The 19,620-nt window shown below is 36.6% G+C and overlaps 1 protein-coding gene across 39 annotated transcripts in view; it reads right to left on the reverse strand.

The window, feature by feature from the left end:
• Positions 1-19,620, reverse strand: part of RFX3 (regulatory factor X3) — a 288,998-nt gene that overhangs the window by 197,628 nt on the left and 71,750 nt on the right. For 5 of the 39 annotated variants that reach the window (XM_049092569.1, XM_035712807.2, XM_035712810.2 and 2 more), the window contains one exon: positions 17,064-17,151. The exons of the other annotated variants lie outside the window; for them this stretch is intronic. The gene's annotated coding sequence lies outside the window, so the exon portion shown is untranslated. The remainder of the gene's footprint in view (positions 1-17,063; positions 17,152-19,620) is intronic. 39 annotated transcript variants of the gene reach the window in all.

Genomic DNA, 19,620 nt, shown 5'->3' on the forward strand with positions numbered 1-19,620 from the left:
GCATCTGTCTTTGGCTCAGGTCATGATCCTGGGGTCTTGGGATCAAGTCATACATCAGGATCTCAATGGAGAGCCTGCTTCTCCCTCTACCTATATCTCTGCCTCTCTCTGTGTCTCTCTCGTGAATAAATAAAATCTTTAAATAATAATAATAAACAAATAAGGCTGAATAAGGAAAAAGAAAAAAAAAAACCTGAATAGAAAAATGTTTTCACTTTTTGAAAAACATAATCCACCAATCTGTTTATTTGGTAAAGAATGGGTAGAAGAGAAATGGATTTATTCTAAAGAAAAACAACTAATGATTTCTCTCTCTTCTTTTGCCTTTCTCGCTAAATAAATGGAAGAAAACACCCTGAATCAAGACAGATAAACACTGATAAACCTAGGAATGCAAGCTGCCGTCTCTGAGATGCTCTCCATATAAGTAAGCACCTCCAGGCTTACTGGGAGTGTGTCATCTTCTCACAGAGTCTTGCATAAAGGAGTGAGAAGAGCACAGAAGCTAATAGGTGATCCCCCAAAAAAGTCTTTTTTTTTTTTTTTTAAAGTCATTTAACACCATATTCAACTATATTAACATTTAAGTACTGTGGAAAATATAAAATTAGAAGTAATTTTTTTAGGATAGTAAAATAACCTTTATAAATCTCTAGCCAGGGGCACCTGGGTGGCTCAGTCCTTGAGCATCTGCCTCCAGCTCAGATAGTGATCCTGGGGTTCTGGGATTGAGTCCCACTTTGGGCTCCCTGCAGGGATCCTGCTTCTCTCTCTGCCTATGTTATGTCTCTGCCTCTCTTTCTCTGTGTCTCTCATGAATAAATAAAATCTTTAAAATCAATTAATCTCTAGTCAAAAACTCTTAGAAGACATTAGAAACTCGGGATTTGAGAGGCTGACATAGTAAGTGTATATTTACTTTTAAATAGATTGAAGCTAACCCAGATGACAACCAGAATGCTTAAAGAGTCTAAAAACCATGAGAGAAGCAGTATACAAAAAAACAAACAAACAAACAGAAGGAGGAGGGAAAAGAAGATAAAAAGGGAACAAAGAGGGGTGCCTGGGTGACTCTGCTGGTCAACCATCTGATTCTTGATTTCAGCTCCAGTCAGGATCTGGGAGTCCTGGGATCAAATTCCACATAGGGCTCTGCACTCAGCAGGGAGCCTGCTGGAGATTCTCTCTTCCTCTCCATCTGCCTCCCGCCCACCCCCAGCATGCTCATGTGTGCTGTCTCTCTCTCTCTCTCATAAATAAATAAATAAATCTTTAAAAAGGGGGGAGGGACAAAGAACAGATGAGACAAAGACCAAAAAGCAAGATGACAGACTTAAACCAGATCAACAATCATACTAAATGTAAATGAGTCAAATACTCCAATTAAAAGGCAGATATTATCAAACTCCTAAAAAAGCAAGATCCAAAAATATGGTGTCTTTAATAAATGTAACTAAACTATAGACATAAATAGGTTAAAATAAGGCAGCCCCGGTGGCTCAGCAGTTTAGCGTCACCTTCAGCCTGGGGCATGATCCTGGAGACCTGGGATCAAGTCCCATGTTGGGCTACCTGCATGGGCTCCCTGCTTCTCCCTCTGCCTGTGTCTCTGTCTCTCTCTCTTTCTGTGTATCTGTCAGGTATAAATAAATAAAATCTTTAAATAAATAAGTAAATAAATAAATAAATAAATAGGTTAAAACAAAAGGAAAAAAGACATTCCATACTAACTAGCAAACGAAACCTACAGTGGCTATACTAATATCAGAAAGAAATTAATTTCAGAATAGAATTATTACCAGGAACACAGAGGATAATTTCATAATGATAAAGTACTTAATTCATTAAGAGAATGTAATAATCCCAAATGTATGTACCTAATAATCGAGCTTCAAAATACATGAAGCAGGAAGGCTTGGGTGGCTCAGTGATTGAGCATCTGCCTTTGGCTTAGGTTGTGATCCCAGGGTCTTGGGATCAAGTCTCACATCAGGCTCCCCCACAGGGAGCCTCCTCTCCCTCTGCCCATGCATCTGCCTCTCCTTCTGTGTGTCTCATGAATAAAAAAATAAAATCTTTAAAAAGAAAATACATGAGGCAAAAATTGACAGAAACCAGGGTATACAATATCTTGACCATAAACCAAGCCACAAATGAAAAAGAAGTCAAGATTTGTTCCATGTTCTCTGCTCACAAATGAAATAAATTAGAAAATAATAACAAAGATCTCTGGACAGTCCTGAAAAGAACAAAATAATACACTTCTAAATAATGAAAGGATCAAAGAATAAACCAAAAGTGGGGTTAAAAAGTATTTTAAACTGAATGAAAATGAAAACATACCATATCAAAATTTAAAGGATGACACTAAAGCAGTAGTACTTAGAAATCTATAGTTAAAAACATCCATAGTAGAAAAGAAGACAGGCTTCAACTTAATGGTCTCTGCTTTTACATCATAAAACCAGAAAAAAAAGAACAAATTAAGTCCAAAGTAGAAGGGAGGAAATAATAAAGATCATAAAAGAATTCAAATAGTGAAAGTTTTGTAACTTCTTATCAATTTGGATGATTTTTATTTCTTTTTCTTGTCTGATTGTTGCAGCTACAACTTCCAGCACTGTGTTGTATAAAGTGATGAAAGTAGATATCCTTATCTTTTTCCTGATCTTTCATTATTTAAATATGACACGATACTATATATAGAAAATCTTGAAGACTCCACCAAAAAACTACCAGAGCTGATAAATGAATTCAGTAATGTTACAAGATACAAAATTAATGCACAAAAATCTGTTGCATCTTTGAAGTAGCAGAAAGAGAAATTAAGAAAACGATCCCATTTATAATTGCACCCAAAATAATAAAATATCTAGGAATAAACTTAGCCAAGGAGATGAAAGACCTGAAGACAATAAAACATTCAAAAAAGAAACTGAAGATGACACAAATGGAAAGATACTCCATGCTCATGGACTGGAAGAAGCAATATTGTCAAAAATTCCATACTACCCAAAACAATCTACAGATTTAATGCAATCTTTATCAAAATACCAATAGCATTTTCCACAAAACTTGAACAAATAGTCCTAAACTTTGTATGGAGTCACAGAAGACCCTGTATAGCCAGAGCAATCTTGAGAAAGAAGATTGCTTTCTTTCTTGTGCAATGTATTGTACTGCACAAAGCTGTAGTAATTAAGAGTATGGTATTGGCACAAACATAGACAAATACCAGAACAGAATGGAGAACCCAGAAATAAACCCATGCTTATATAATTATCTAATCTATGACAAAGGAGGCAAGAATATATAACAAGGAAAAGACAGTCTCCTGAATAATTGGTGCTGCAAAAACTGGGCAACTACATATAAAATGAACTGAACCATTTTCTTACACCATATATAAAAATAAATTCAAAATGGATTAAAGACTTAAACATGAGACCTGAAATCATAAAACTCCTGAAATAAAACACAGGCAGTAACTTCTTGGACATGGGCTTTGGCAACATTTTCCTAAATATGTCTCCTCAGGTAAGGAAAACAAAAGCAAAAATAAACTATTAGGACTAGACTAAAATAAAAAGATTTTCCACAGCAAAAGAAACTGTCAACAAGATAAGGCAATCCACTAAATAGACGATATTTGCAAATGATATTAATATGTCATTAATGTCATTATCATTTGGATAACTTAATATCAAAAAATGTATGAAGAACTTAGGCACTCAACACCAAAAACCCCCAAATAATCTGATTAAAAATGGGCAGAGGACCTGAATAGATCTTTTTCCAAAGAAGACATACAGATGATCAACAGACACATGAAAAGATGCTCAACATCACTAATCAATAGGTAAATGCAAATCAAAACCGTAATGAGATATCACCTTAACACCTATCAGAGTGGCTAGAATGAAAGAGAAGAAATAACAAATATTGGCGAGGATATGAAAAAAGAATCCTCATACACTAGTGGTGGGAATTCAAATTAGTGCAAGCCACTATGTGAAACAGTAAGGTTCCTCAAAAAACTAAAAATAAATTCCAAAGATAAAGAGAAGATCCTTAAAGCAGCAAGAGACAAGAAATCCCTGACTTTTATGGGGAGGAATATTAGGGTAACAGCAGACCTCTCCACAGAGACCTGGCAGGCCAGAAAGGGCTGGCAGGATATATTCAGGGTCCTAAATGAGAAGAACATGCAACCAAGAATACTTTATCCAGCAAAGCTCTCATTCAAAATGGAAGGAGAGATAAAGAGCTTACAAGACAGGCACGAACTGAAAGAATATGTGACCTCCAAACCAGCTCTGCAAGAAATTTTAAGGGGAATTCTTAAAATTCCCCTTTAAGAAGAAGTTCAGTGCAACAATCCACAAAAACAAGGACTGAATAGATATCATGATGACACTAAACTCATATCTGTCAATAGTAACTCGGAACGTGAAGGGGCTTAATGACCCCATCAAAAGGCGCAGGGTTTCAGACTGGATAAAAAAGCAGGACCCATCTATTTGCTGTCTACAAGAGACTCATTTTAGACAGAAGGACACCTACAGCCTGAAAATAAAAGGTTGGAGAACCATTTACCATTCGAATGGTCCTCAAAAGAAAGCAGGGGTAGCCATCCTTATATCAGATAAACTAAAATTTACCCCGAAGACTGTAGTGAGAGATGAAGAGGGACACTGTATCATACTTAAAGGATCTATCCAACAAGAGGACTTAACAATCCTCAATATATATGCCCCGAATGTGGGAGCTGCCAAATATTTAAACCAATTAATAACCAAAGTGAAGAAATACTTAGATAATAATACACTTATACTTGGTGACTTCAATCTATCTCTTTCTACCCTCGATAGGTCTTCTAAGCACAACATCTCCAAAGAAACGAGAGCTTTAAATGATACACTGGACCAGATGGATTTCACAGATATCTACAGAACTTTACATCCAAACTCAACTGAATACACATTCTTCTCAAGCGCACATGGAACTTTCTCCAGAAGAGACCACATACTGGGTCACAAATCGGGTCTGAACCGATACCAAAAGATTGGGATCGTCCCCTGCATATTCTCAGACCATAATGCCTTGAAATTAGAACTAAATCACAACAAGAAGTTTGGAAGGACCTCAAACACGTGGAGGTTAAGTACCATCCTGCTAAAAGATGTAAGGGTCAACCAGGAAATTAAGGAAGAATTAAAAAGATTCATGGAAACTAATGAGAATGAAGATACAACCGTTCAAAATCTTTGGGATGCAGCAAAAGCAGTCCTAAGGGGGAAATACATCGCAATACAAGCATCCATTCAAAAACTGGAAAGAACTCAAATACAAAAGCTAACCTCGCACCTAAAGGAGCTAGAGAAAAAACAGCAGATAGATCCTACACCCAACAGAAGGAGAGAGGTAATTAAAATTCGAGCAGAACTCAACGAAATCGAGACCAGAAGAACTGTGGAACAGATCAACAGAACCAGGAGTTGGTTCTTTGAAAGAATTAATAAGATAGATAAACCATTAGCCAACCTTATTAAAAAGAAGAGAAAGAAGACTCAAATTAATAAAATCATGAATGAGAAAGGAGAGATCACTACCAACACCAAGGAAATACAAACGATTTTAAAAACATATTATGAACAGCTATACGGCAATAAATTAGGCAATCTAGAAGAAATGGACGCATTCCTGGAAAGCCACAAACTACCAAAACTGGAACAGGAAGAAATAGAAAACCTGAACAGGCCAATAACCAGGGGGGAAATTGAAGCAGTCATCAAAAACCTCCCAAGACACAAGAGTCCAGGGCCAGATGGCTTCCCAGGGGAATTCTATCAAACGTTTAAAGAAGAAATCATACCTATTCTACTAAAGCTGTTTGGAAAGATAGAAAGAGATGGAGTACTTCCAAATTCGTTCTATGAGGCCAGCATCACCTTAATTCCAAAACCAGACAAAGACCCCACCAAAAAGGAGAATTACAGACCAATATCCCTGATGAACATGGATGCAAAAATTCTCAACAAGATACTAGCCAATAGGATCCAACAATACATTAAGAAAATTATTCACCATGACCAAGTAGGATTTATCCCTGGGACACAAGGCTGGTTCAACACTCGTAAAACAATCAATGTGATTTATCATATCAGCAAGAGAAAAACCAAGAACCATATGATCCTCTCATTAGATGCAGAGAAAGCATTTGACAAAATACAGCATCCATTCCTGATCAAAACTCTTCAGAGTGTAGGGATAGAGGGAACATTCCTCAACATCTTAAAAGCCATCTATGAAAAGCCCACAGCAAATATCATTCTCAATGGGGAAGCACTGGGAGCCTTCCCCCTAAGATCAGGAACAAGACAGGGATGTCCACTCTCACCACTGCTATTTAACATAGTACTGGAAGTCCTAGCCTCAGCAATCAGACAACAAAAAGACATTAAAGGCATTCAGATTGGCAAAGAAGAAGTCAAACTCTCCCTCTTCGCCGATGACATGATACTCTACATAGAAAACCCAAAAGCCTCCACCCCAAGATTGCTAGAACTCATACAGCAATTTGGTAGCGTGGCAGGATACAAAATCAATGCCCAGAAATCAGTGGCATTTCTATACACTAACAATGAGACTGAAGAAAGAGAAATTAAGGAGTCAATCCCATTTACAATTGCACCCCAAAAGCATAAGATACCTAGGAATAAACCTAACCAAGGAGGTAAAGGATCTATACCCTAAAAACTATAGAACACTTCTGAAAGAAATTGAGGAAGACACAAAGAGATGGAAAAATATTCCATGCTCATGGATTGGCAGAATTAATATTGTGAAAATGTCAATGTTACCCAGGGCAATTTACACGTTTAATGCAATCCCTATCAAAATACCATGGACTTTCTTCAGAGAGTTAGAACAAATTATTTTAAGATTTGTGTGGAATCAGAAAAGACCCTGAATAGCCAGGGGAATTTTAAAAAAGAAAACCATAGCTGGGGGCATCACAATGCCAGATTTCAGGTTGTACTACAAAGCTGTGGTCATCAAGACAGTGTGGTACTGGCACAAAAACAGACACATAGATTAATGGAACAGAATAGAGAACCCAGAAGTGGACCCTGAACTTTATGGTCAACTAATATTCGATAAAGGAGGAAAGACTATCCATTGGAAGAAAGACAGTCTCTTCAATAAATGGTGCTGGGAAAATTGGACATCCACATGCAGAAGAATGAAACTAGACCACTCTCTTGCACCAGACACAAAGATAAACTCAAAATGGATGAAAGATCTAAATGTGAGACAAGATTCCATCAAAATCCTAGAGGAGAACACAGGCAACACCCTTTTTGAACTCAGCCACAGTAACTTCTTGCAAGATACATCCACGAAGGCAAAAGAAACAAAAGCAAAAATGAACTCTTGGGACTTCATCAAGATAAGAAGCTTTTGAAAAAAAAAAAAAAAAGATAAGAAGCTTTTGCACAGCAAAGGATACAGTCAACAAAACTCAAGGACAACCTACAGAATGGGAGAAGATATTTGCAAATGACATATCAGATAAAGGGCTAGTTTCCAAGATCTATAAAGAACTTCTTAAACTCAACACCAAAGAAACAAACAATCCAATCACGAAATGGGCAAAAGACATGAAGAGAAATCTCACAGAGGAAGACACAGACATGGCCAACATGCACATGAGAAAATGCTCTGCATCACTTGCCATCAGGGAAATACAAATCAAAACCACAATGAGATACCACCTCACACCAGTGAGAATGGGGAAAATTAACAAGGCAAGAAACCACAAATGTTGGAGAGGATGTGGAGAAAGGGGAACCCTCTTACACTGTTGGTGGGAATGTGAACTGGTGCAGCCACTCTGGAAAACTGTGTGGAGGTTCCTCAAAGAGTTAAAAATAGATCTGCCCTACGACCCAGCAATTGCACTGTTGGGGATTTACCCCAAAGATTCAGATGCAATGAAACGCCGGAACACCTGCACCCCAATGTTTATAGCAGCAATGTCCACAATAGCCAAACTGTGGAAGGAGCCTCGGTGTCCATCGAAAGATGAATGGATAAAGAAGATGTGGTTTATGTATACAATGGAATATTACTCAGCCATTAGAAACGACAAATACCCACCATTTGCTTCAACATGGATGGAACTGGAGGGTATTTTGCTGAGTGAAGTAAGTCAATCGGAGAAGGACAAACAGTGTTCTCATTCATTTGGGGAATATAAATAATAGTGAAAGGGAATATAAGGGAAGGGAGAAGAAATGTGTGGGAAATATCAGAAAGGCAGACAGAACATAAAGACTCCTAACTCTGGGAAACGAACTAGGGATGGTGGAAGGGAAGGAGGGCAGGGGGTGGGGGTGAATGGGTGACGGGCACTGAGGGGGGCACTTGATGGGATGAGCACTGGGTGTTATTCTGTATGTTGGTAAATTGAACACCAATAAAAAATTAATTTATTAAAAAAAATAATAAAAAGGTAATTACAGAGAAAAAAAACTAAAAATAGAATTACCATATGATCTAGTAATTCCACTACTGGGTATTTACCCAAAGGACATGAAAACACTAATTCAAAAAGATATAGCACCCCTATGTTTATCCCAACATTATTTCTAACAGCCAAAATAGGGAAGCAACCCAAGTGTCTGCTGATAATGAATGGATAAAGATGTGGTATATATAGACAATGGATTATTACTCACACGTAAAAAAAAGAATGAGATCTTGCCATTTGCAACAACATGAATGGATCTAGAGGGTATAATGTTAAGTAAAATAAGTCAGACAAAGACATATACAATATAATTTCACCTATATATGGAATTTAAGAAACAAAAATGAACAAATAAAAAAGAGACATACAAAAACACTCAAATACAGAGAACTGGTGGTTGTCAGAGGGGAGGCGGGTGGGTGAATGAGTGAAACAGACGAAGAGGAGTAAGAATACTTACTGTGATAGAATTCTTTTTTAAAGATCATAGTAGAATTCAGTAACAGAGGACAGTAAAATGGGAAACATCAGTGAATGCAAAACTCATTTTTTGAAATGGTCAATAAAATTGATAAATCTCTAGATAGGCTGATCAGAAATTAAAAGACATAATTTACTTTCCAATGAATACTATGAAACTAGAATCATGCTGATAAAACAATAGAAGAGATATCGAAGAAACAGAAATTACAGACCATATCCCTATAAGCATAAATACATAAATTCTAAAATGCCAAATCCAACGATATCCACAAAAGATAACATATCAAGAGCAAGTGGGTTCAATCTCAGGATTTCAAAACTAGTTTAGGGTTTCAAGGCTGGGTTAGATGTAATTTACCATGTAAGAAATCAAAACAAGAAGACCTCATAATCTAAATAGACACCAAAATAAGTATTTGATAAAACCCAACATCCATTTCTGATGAAAATTCTTAGAAAAGTAGCAATAAAAGAACATCTATGAAAAACCTAGCATTTACATAATACTTAATGGTGAAATCCTGAATATTTCTCCCCCATGATTAAAAACAAAACAAAAACAGTAGTTCTCATCACCTTTATTCCACACTGTGCTAGAGGTTCCAGCCAGTACAATCAGGCAAGTAAAAGAAATAAAATGTATCCAGGTTTTAAAGATTTATTTATTTGTTTGTTTGAGAGAAAGCAAGAGAGCAACTGGGGGGAGAGACGGGGGGTGGGGGGGACAGAGTCTCAAGCAGGCACCCCACTGAGTGCAGAGCCCAATGTGGGGCTCTATCTCATGACCTGAGCCAAAATCAAGAGTCAGATGCTTAACTGAGTCACCCAGATTTTAGAAAACTGTATCCAGATTTTAAAGGAAAAAGTAAAATTTTCTTTATCTACAAACATGATCTTCTATGTAGAAAACTAGAGAGACGCTATAAAATAGCTGTAAGAACTAGTAAATTTAATAAGGTGCATGATACAAAATCAATATTCAAAAAACAACTCTATGTCTATTACTAACAACTACACGCTGGAAGTTACAATTAGAAAACAATACCATTAACAACAGTATCAATACATACAAAATAGTTAGGGATAAATCTCACAAAAGTAGTGTAAGATGTGGACAGTGAAAACTGCAAGACCTTTCTGAGAGAAATTAAAGACATAAATAAATAGAGAGGTATTACTTTTCATGGATTACATGACTCAATATTGTATAAATGTCAATTCTTCCCAAATTGTTCTAAAGATTCAATGTAACTTAAATCCATATCCCAATGGTTTTTTTTTTTTTTTTAGAAGAACTTGACAAGTGGACTCTAAAATTCATATGAAATGCAAAGGACATAGAACAGCAAAAATAACTTTGAAAAAGAAGAAAAGAGGAGGGTTAACAACACTATCTGATTTTGAGATCTACATTCATCAATCTACAATAATCAAGACAATATGTTATTGGAGGAAAGACAAATATACCACTAGAATGCTATACAAAGTTCTAAAACTGACCCACACAACAAAGATGCAAAGACAACTGTGAAGAAAGGACAACCTTTTAAACAGATATTGCTCAAAGAATAGGATACTCATATTTTTAGAAAATGAACTTTGATCCATCTCTCACACCATATACAAAAATTAATTCAAAACGGATTGCGGGGCACAGGTTAACAACTCTGAAACTGCTTTGAATGTATACTGGGAGTGAACAAATAAGTGAATGGATGGTGGGAGCCATTAGGAGAGGAGTATCATGGATAAGGAATGAACCACATAGTACTGGATTAGCGTCAGAGACATCAGTATGAACTCACAGTTCGCTTAATACAGATATACAAATGGTAAGATGTAGAAGTATAGGTGTGTATATACAAAGATTAGCACACATACATAGACTTCCTTGCTCTGCCTGCTGAGACAATCTATATCTAGTGACACTCCGATAACAGCAACAAGCAAACCCAGTGCCCAGATCTTGGTTTCTAAATAACATACCACCACAAAAGGAACTAGGGCTCCTTTGAGAAATGGCTGATTCCAGGGCCAAGGCACTGAAAACATTAGATGAGCCTTAGGCATCTTGTACTGTCAGAAAAGAAGGCAGTGCTGGGAGAAATGAATGGGGAGGGAAGAAAGTCAAGTCAAAGGGACATAGGAACCAACCTAAGAGAGCTCCCAATGACCAGTGCTAAAGTAAGACAAGCAACAAAATAAATAATGAAGTACTAGATTACAACCCAAAGTATAAAATAAATACATGAATCCATACTGACATAATAAATGATTGAAGAAATAAACAGGGGAGAAAAGAGAAAAATTAAATACCATTTGCATAATCATCTTACAGAAAAAGTCCAAGTAGTTTATGTGGATACCCATCTATAGGAGTTAGGGTATAATTCTTCCTCCCACCTCGCCTGAGCATGGACTATACTTAATAACATACTCCCCAATAATTGAGCGTGGAAAAAGTGAAAAAAGATTAGAGTAGAGAAAACTGGCAAACATTATCTTGGTCAGGTAATCAAGGTTAAACAACACCAGTGATAAAACATGTTGACAGCATGACAGTATTCATCTGCCCCTGATACGATGTGATAAGGACACTTCTCCCAAAGAAGTCTAATCAAGAGAAAAACATCAGATATGTTCCTAATACTTCAGAATGAAGTTCCTAAAAATGGTGACCACCCACAAAATCACAATAACAATATTACACCAAAAAATCAAATAGTAATTATCTAACAACGTCTAATACTCAATTTTTCCCAATTGTCCCCAAAATGTCTTTTGCAGGGGCACCTGGGTTGAGCCCCATGTTGTGCTCCCTGCTCAGCTGGGAGTTGGCTTCTCATTCTTCTCTTTCTCTCTCTCTTTCTTTCTCTCTCTCTCTCTCAAATAAATAAATAAAATCTTTTTTTTTTAAATGTCTTTTGCAGCTGGCTTTTTTTTTCCAAACCAGGATCCAGTCAAGGTTCCCTAATTGGATTTGGTTCTTAATTCTTCTTTTAATTACTTTTGCTCTAAAACATTCTCATCACCTTTCCTTAGTTTTTTTTTTTTTTCTTTTTCTTTTTTTTTTAATGACATTGACACACTGAAGAGACCAGGCCACTTGTCTTGTTAGAATGAGCCACCTGCTGGATTTGACGGTTTCCTTAAAATGGATTTAACTCATTCCTCGATCTCCTGAACTTTTTGTAAGTTATATCTCAGCACCACCCAAATGAAAAGAAAAATCAGATGAATCCAAATTGCAGCGCATTCTACAAAATGGCCAGTAGTGCTCAAAACTGTCAAGGTCATTAATAAACAAAGAGAGACTAAGAAACTGTCAAGGATCAGAAAAGACTCAGGAGACATAAGGATGACACACAATGTCAAATCCTGGATTGAATTCTAGAAGAGAAAACAGATACACAGTAGGAAAAAAATGATAAAATCCAAATAAAGTTTGAAGTGTAGTTAATAGTAAAGTACCAAGCTGATTGTTTGGTTTTGACAAATCTACTGTGGTTATGTAAGATGTTAGTAATAGAAGTAGATGAGGGGTATACCAGCACTCTCTGTACTACCTTCGTAACTTTCCTCCAAGCCTAAAATTATTCCAAAGTAAAAAGTTTATTGCAAAAACGGATTACAGACTTAAATGCAAAAAAACCATACAGCTCTTTGAAAAAAATATATGAGAAAATCTTTTGGACCTCAAGTGAGGCAAAGTTTTTGCATATGATGCCAATAACACACACAATCCATAAAAGATAAAATTAGTAAATGGGACTTCATCAAAATTAAAAACTTCTGCTCTTTGAGATACTCTTACTGAAATAAAAAGACAAGCTGACTAGGAGAAAATAAAGAACGTGTACCCATAATGAACTCTCAAAATTCAGTAACATTAAAAAATAATTAAAAGTGGGCAAGAGATTTGAACTGATACCAAAGAAGACAAAAAAGCTGGTGGATCAGCACATTGAATAGATGCTCAAAATCATTAACCCTGGGAAGACACAAGTTAATGCTACAGAGAGAAACCATGATGACAATTAAAATGTAAAAAAGACTGAGCATATCAAGTGTTGGAAGGACACAGAGGAACTGGAACTCTCATACAATGCTGGTGGGGAATGCAAAGTGGTGCAACCAGTTTGAAAAACAGTTTGGGTGTTTCTTAAAAACTTAAACATATACCCACTATATGACCAACCATTCACGTGCTATTTACCACCCACATCCCAACAAAAGAAGCAGATGTCCACACAAAGTCTTGCACACCGATGCTTACAGCTGCCTAATCATAATAATAACTGGAAGTAACTCATTTGTCCTTCGAGAGGTGAATGGATAAACGAACTGTGGTCTACCCACAAGATAGGATACTACTTACTCATCAATAAAAACAAATGAACTCTTGTTATATGCAACAATATGGATGAATGTCAAAATAACCATGCTGAGTGAAAGAAGCTAGACAAAAGGCATACTGATTTCATTTATATAAACTTCTAGGAAATGTAAACTAATTTACAGTGACTAAAATCACTTAAGTGATTGCAGGAATGGGGAGCGATGGGATCTGAGTTGAAGGGGCAGGAAGTAGAAGCAAGAGACTATAAAGAGACACAAGGAAACTCTTGGAGTGACAGCATATTCACCATTTTGACTGCAGTAAATGTTTCACAAATACCTAATTGTATACTTTAAATATATGCCATTTATTTTATGTCAAATATACCTCGGCAAAATTGGGGTTTGTTTGTTTGTTTGTTTTTAACCAACCATCACAAAACCTGGAAAATCTAACAATGCACTAAGCCTGGAAATGAAAAGCCTGAAACAAAAAGTGATGGCTTTTGGCAAACAGCTGATAGTACAGCCAATGAAAGATGGATCAGACGGTGTATGTGGCTTCAGGAGGAAACTAGCGCCCATAGAGTCGGAAATAAAAAAGCAGGTGTATCAGCTACACATGAAGAGTATTCTGACAACCAGAGTTATGCAAACATAAAATGGACTACTTGGTAAGGGAAAGGACTCTCAACAGTCACAAGAGTTCAAGCAGGAACTTAACCCAAGTATGAGGAGAAATTCTCACTGGAGACACGAGACCGTATTTCTTGACCTTTAAATGCACTAGGTAGGAGAGAAAGCATGTGGCTTCCATTTGAGGAGAAATTTACTTAATCATATTCATCAGACCATAAAGCCATCAGCACCAAATGTTTTGAAGGATATAAAGTATTTAGGACCTCATGAGCAAGGTTAAGGAATGCAAATGTCAATCTTCAAGTGGGCTTTCACATAGGGCAAGCAGTAAAGAAAGCTTCAGAGTCAAACACGGTTTCTAAAATGTATGTTTGTCCTTTTTGTTCTTGCATTTAGTAAAACTATTATAAATTTCTTGAGAGAAAGGAGCACCTGTAATGTTTGCTTTGTAATTCAGAGCACTTAGAGGTCAGTAACAATTAATAGTCACTATTTCTTGAATATACATATCATAGGCCTAGAAATTCAAGCTAAGCATTTGGAACACAAACTTTCTGACACTGCAAGATAGCTATTATCCCCATTTTACAAATGGAAAATCTTAGGCTGAGGAAGTTAAGAGAATCCTCAGTTTCAGGATCTGAAATTCAGTCTGTCTGACCCCCAAAACCTAAGGATAGGAGATTGCCTCCTACCTCACTAAGAATACAGGGGCCATCTGATGAACACTGCATGCAGTTTCTTTCTTCCCTCTCTAAATATTTTCCATAATCCTGCCCATTTTATTTTTCTGAAATACAAACTTTCTCATGTTACCCAACTTCATTTCCTTCAGAGCCTTACAAGTCTGAACTCATCAGGATCGTGACAGGATGGGATGCCTGGGTGGCTCAGTGGTTGAGTGCCTCTCTGCACCTCAGGTCATGATCCTGGGGTCCTGGGACCAACTTCACATCAGGATCCTCACAGGGAGCCTACTTCTCTCTTCTCTCTCTGCCTATGTCTCTGCCTCTATCTCTGTGTCTCTCATGAATAAATAAATAAAGTCTTAAAAAAAAAAAAAAGATGGTGACAGGAGATATACCTGCTCTCTTTCCCATTATCATTTCTGAGTATTTCTCCTGTCTGTTCCAGATATGCCAAAATATTCACAAGTCTTCTAAAACTGCAATGCATTTGTACTCGTTCTTCTAACTTTTCTGTGTGTCCTTCCTCTGATTTTTTGCCTGAATTTTCAACCCTCCAGACTCAGTTTAAATCTTGTCTCCCCTGAATGTCAGTTTTCGGACATTCCAGATCTACCTCCTTTTACTGCATATCACTCTATTCATACAGATAATTATTTGTTAATTTGTTTCATGCAAAAAAAAAAAATATCCTCAAAGAGTTACTCATTTCTGTATCACCAGTACCCAAGCCCAACAGGAAAGGTTCAATAAATGTTTACTGAATAAATGGATGGATGATGGACAGGTGGATGAATAAGCAATTAAATGGATCTAAAAACCACTATCTGAAATTAAACAAGAATAAAGACAACTTAAGGGTTTTCCCCTTTTTTTGGTATATAAAAGAAATCATAATGCCTATGACAGAGATATATCCATTGCTACAATTATCACATATACTGCCCCTTGTTAATTCTATATGATTTCAACTGAAATTATGTCTTAATTAAAGCAACTAATAGCTAGCTTGATTGTGGAGTCCTATTAAAATAGTTTGTTTAATCAAAAATAAAGGTGATATATAATTTGATGCAAAAATTAATTCTACAGATTATAAAATGGTTGGAAACCAGGAAATCTGTGAACTACTCTGATTACTTGTCAAGAAGAAGAAAGCCAGAGAATAACCTTTTTGTGACCTCCTCCCACAAACAAAACTATTGACAGATTTTACCATTTCAAGATGTAACCCTGTTTAGTGCTCTCCTCCTTGCAGATAACATGAGACATTAAAAAAAAAAAAAATCACACCATTTAAAATTTCAGGCTCCTTTCTTTCTTGATTCTTTATGATTTTAAATTAAAGCATTCTCATACCTGGCCGATGTATTTCCTTTGGGTTCCTAGAAATTAGTCTTAATACATAACTGCACAACTGGGATAATTTATGATACCTTCTGGTTTGGGTGGGGGTGGGTTCTTTTATCATCTTATTTCTCTTGCCCAGAGCTGACATGAAAATAATTTGGGTTCCTTCGGCACACTGCTATTTAATTTTAAAATCAAGCTAGAACAAATTCTTTTTATAAAAATGCAAAATAAAATAGAACTAAAAAAAAGTCAAGAAGGTTTGAGAACTACTCTCTGCTAATGGAAAAATTATTTTAATTACATGAGAAATGTTCTAAAGCAATCTTCTGGGTGAAAACAAAGCATTACTTACTCGTTGAGGAAAATGCCTTCCTTAAAGAAAATGTTCACATGTTCAGAAGCCCTTAGTCTGTGAAATTAATGCCTTATACATGTAGATTAAAAAAAAATAGTTCACACCTTGGTGATTTTCTTCTAAAATGCTGCCTCATTATAACAATAACATTTCAGTTTATGCTAGAAAGGGTTCCTTCCCAAAGAACCAAAATGTATTTTAGAGGGGGAAGGGGAAATGTTTTTTAGAAACACATTTAAAAAAAAAAAAAAAAGTGAAGTGCTCAAGGAATACTAAACAGTGCACAGCAATGGACTTTCCTTTAAAAGGACAATGAAGAAGCCATATTAAACCACATTAAGTGTAATCATCTTTTTGTTTTTTATCTCTGAAACAGGATAGTAAAACAAGAATAAGAGCTGAATGATTTCAGAGCCCAGCACTAGAAAGTTTGGGACTGCAATATGAAAAGAAAAAAATTTTGGAACAACAACTTTGGATTGAGATGTCCGTTAACCAATATACGAGACTATATTCCAAAAGTTGGCGTAATTTTTCTCAAATCAGCCTGAGAACACAGGATATGCAATTTGTTTTTATTTTTTTCCCCTGTACTATCCAACTTTGCTCCTGCGTTTCCTTTCATAAATAAACAGCTTAACATAAGGAAGTAAGTGATTGTATAACTTATCACATTGTGATCTTTCAAGGGAAATGTTTCATTTCATTCAAGTTCTGGCTCCTCTCAACATTTCTTGTCTCCTGCATAAGAAGATGATATTCTATAAAAGGAAAGGACACCATGTGTGAATTAAGTAAGAAGGGTTCATGAGAGAACCAGAATCTAATTACATAAACACACTTCCCTACAGGTGGATATAAATTCGAAAATCTCTGAAATCTCATCTTTAAAGGCTAGCAGTGCTTTTTTAATTATGCTAAAAGTCCCTTGTCTGCTTGATCTCTCATGAACAATTTTAATCAGGCAAGCCTAATACACGCTGTCTCACAGACAACAGAGCTCTCAACTATGAGCTAATGGGAAGACAAGGAATCACAAGCATTTTTATTAAAAGGAAAAAAATGGCCAGCCTAGAGATTTGGCCAGCAATAAAGCAAGATTAAATCATGCTTTTTCCCCACTTAGCCTACTTAACTTCAAGAACTACAGACATATAATTAATTTGCTCTTGAGATTTATTCGGTAAACATAAACATACCATTTTAAAAATAATACATCCTTACAACTCATGGGTTTTGTTACTTTCTTTTCACAAATGGACTAATGTACTAACAACCAGTTTGCCAGAATCTGAGAATAGCCTCCCTAAAATTCATTCTCCCCAAAAAAGAAGAGTCAGAAATCTAGTTGACAAGAATCCTGACAAGTTCAAGGGGAATGTGGAACAATAAAGACCTCACCTCCACATTTCAGTCCATTGCCAAACCCACGTGCTACATCAGCGGTGTCCATGACTTTTCAGTCCATTCTAAAGCAGCCTGCCATAACTCTCATTTGTTAGCAACTCCAAACTATCTAAACCTAATAGCCGCCATATCAAACTTCTCTTAACCAATTCGACCCAAAAAGTTCATAAAAGTATTGTTAGTTGTCCCAGGCCCTAAGAAGTCTGCACCTATGTATGCTACACTGCACTGGTTTCAATCTATCTGGATCCAAGCCCCCCAACCAACTGCTTTGAAATTAAAATTCCAATGGAGGGGGGCACCTGGGTGGTTCAACATCTGTGAAGCATCTGCCTTTGGCTCCAGTCATGATCTCAGGGTCCTGGGATCAAGCCCTGTAATACTGTAACTAATAACGCTCTCCCCCAAAGAGTGGATGTAAAAATTAAGTGACATGAAACAGGAAAGAGCCGATCTAAAAATTAAATGCCATGGTATACCTTGCACACAGGCGTACACTCAACACACTTGTTTCCCTCCATCATGTACTGGGTTACTGTTTCCAGGCTCTTCAGGTACGGGATTTATCACCTCTACCTAGAACCCTGGAGAAGATGCTCAGCTTCTCACATGCACCCTGGCAATCTTTGCCAACCTCAGGATGTACCAGCGACCCTCACCCAGAACCTTTCTTTCACGATTTCCCCATCTCTACACTCGGCTTCATCCCTCTCAGGGCTTTCCAGCTATTTTCATTTTAGGGCTCCCTGGGCATCTCCGACACACTCAGTTTTCCTGTGCCCTGAGTTACGTTTGCTTATTCATCAGAGGCTGCTTCATTTACCTTTGCTTCAGTTTTTCACCTGCCTGGTTCTTTTCCTCATTAGTGCTGTGCTGGTTACTAATTGCAATTGCATACTAGGCATTGAATTTGAGGATATTCTATTTACACTGATTTAGAAGACTTCTTTACAATTAAACTAAGAGAAAAATTAAAATATAATAGATGAGGACAAACAGGGATATCGATAGCCCAGCAACATACACATACACACACACACATACACACACCCAGTTAATTCTCAGAAGAGGATTTGGTTTTTTACAATCAACATACATTTTATGCATGTGTCTATCAGAGCCTGTGATTCTTCTGACCCGGATGCTTGATAAGCTGTAACAGTTTACCTTTCTTATTAAAATGGGAGACGCTGAAGAGTAAAAGGGAATGCTTGCAGGCAAAACATGAAACTAAGAAATAAGCATTCAAGAAATGTTCATCAATACTACTAAAATTGCAAATATATACCTACAAATCCCTTTCAAACCCCTCAAAAAGAGTTGTCTGACCTATCAGCAAAAACCTCAGATTAAGAAAATCTCAATTCTAGAGTTACGCCAGATCTCTAATAAGGAATATTCCTCTGAAATAACACAAATCAGTTAGTGCCACTGTCCAGATATTTTCACTATACTCAAGTCATTTTTTGTTGTTGTTGTTGTTGTTGTTGTTGGGTTTTGTTTGATTTTTGTTTTTGTTTTGTTTTGCTTTCCCTTAATATTCTCTCCCAATCCCCTGTTGGATACACAAATTTAAAAAGCTTAGTGATACAAAATAAAGTACTATTCTTTACATAAATATAAATTACATGTCTTTCCATAGACTCCATGCTTGCTAATTTTCCTAATGTAGTACAAAGTCTTTCCACTATCCTCGAATTAATCCCAACCTGCTTCGAATTACCATGTTTTGAAGTTCCGCCTCAGGTTCTGGTCAAGGATAAAATGCCATGAAGGACAGGTGGCTTTTTTAAAGTAACAGGAAAGAGTAATAAAATAATTAC

The sequence above is a fragment of the Canis lupus genome, chromosome 1, assembly GCF_003254725.2.
Source record: "Canis lupus dingo isolate Sandy chromosome 1, ASM325472v2, whole genome shotgun sequence".
Classification (NCBI taxonomy): Eukaryota; Metazoa; Chordata; class Mammalia; order Carnivora; family Canidae; genus Canis; species Canis lupus.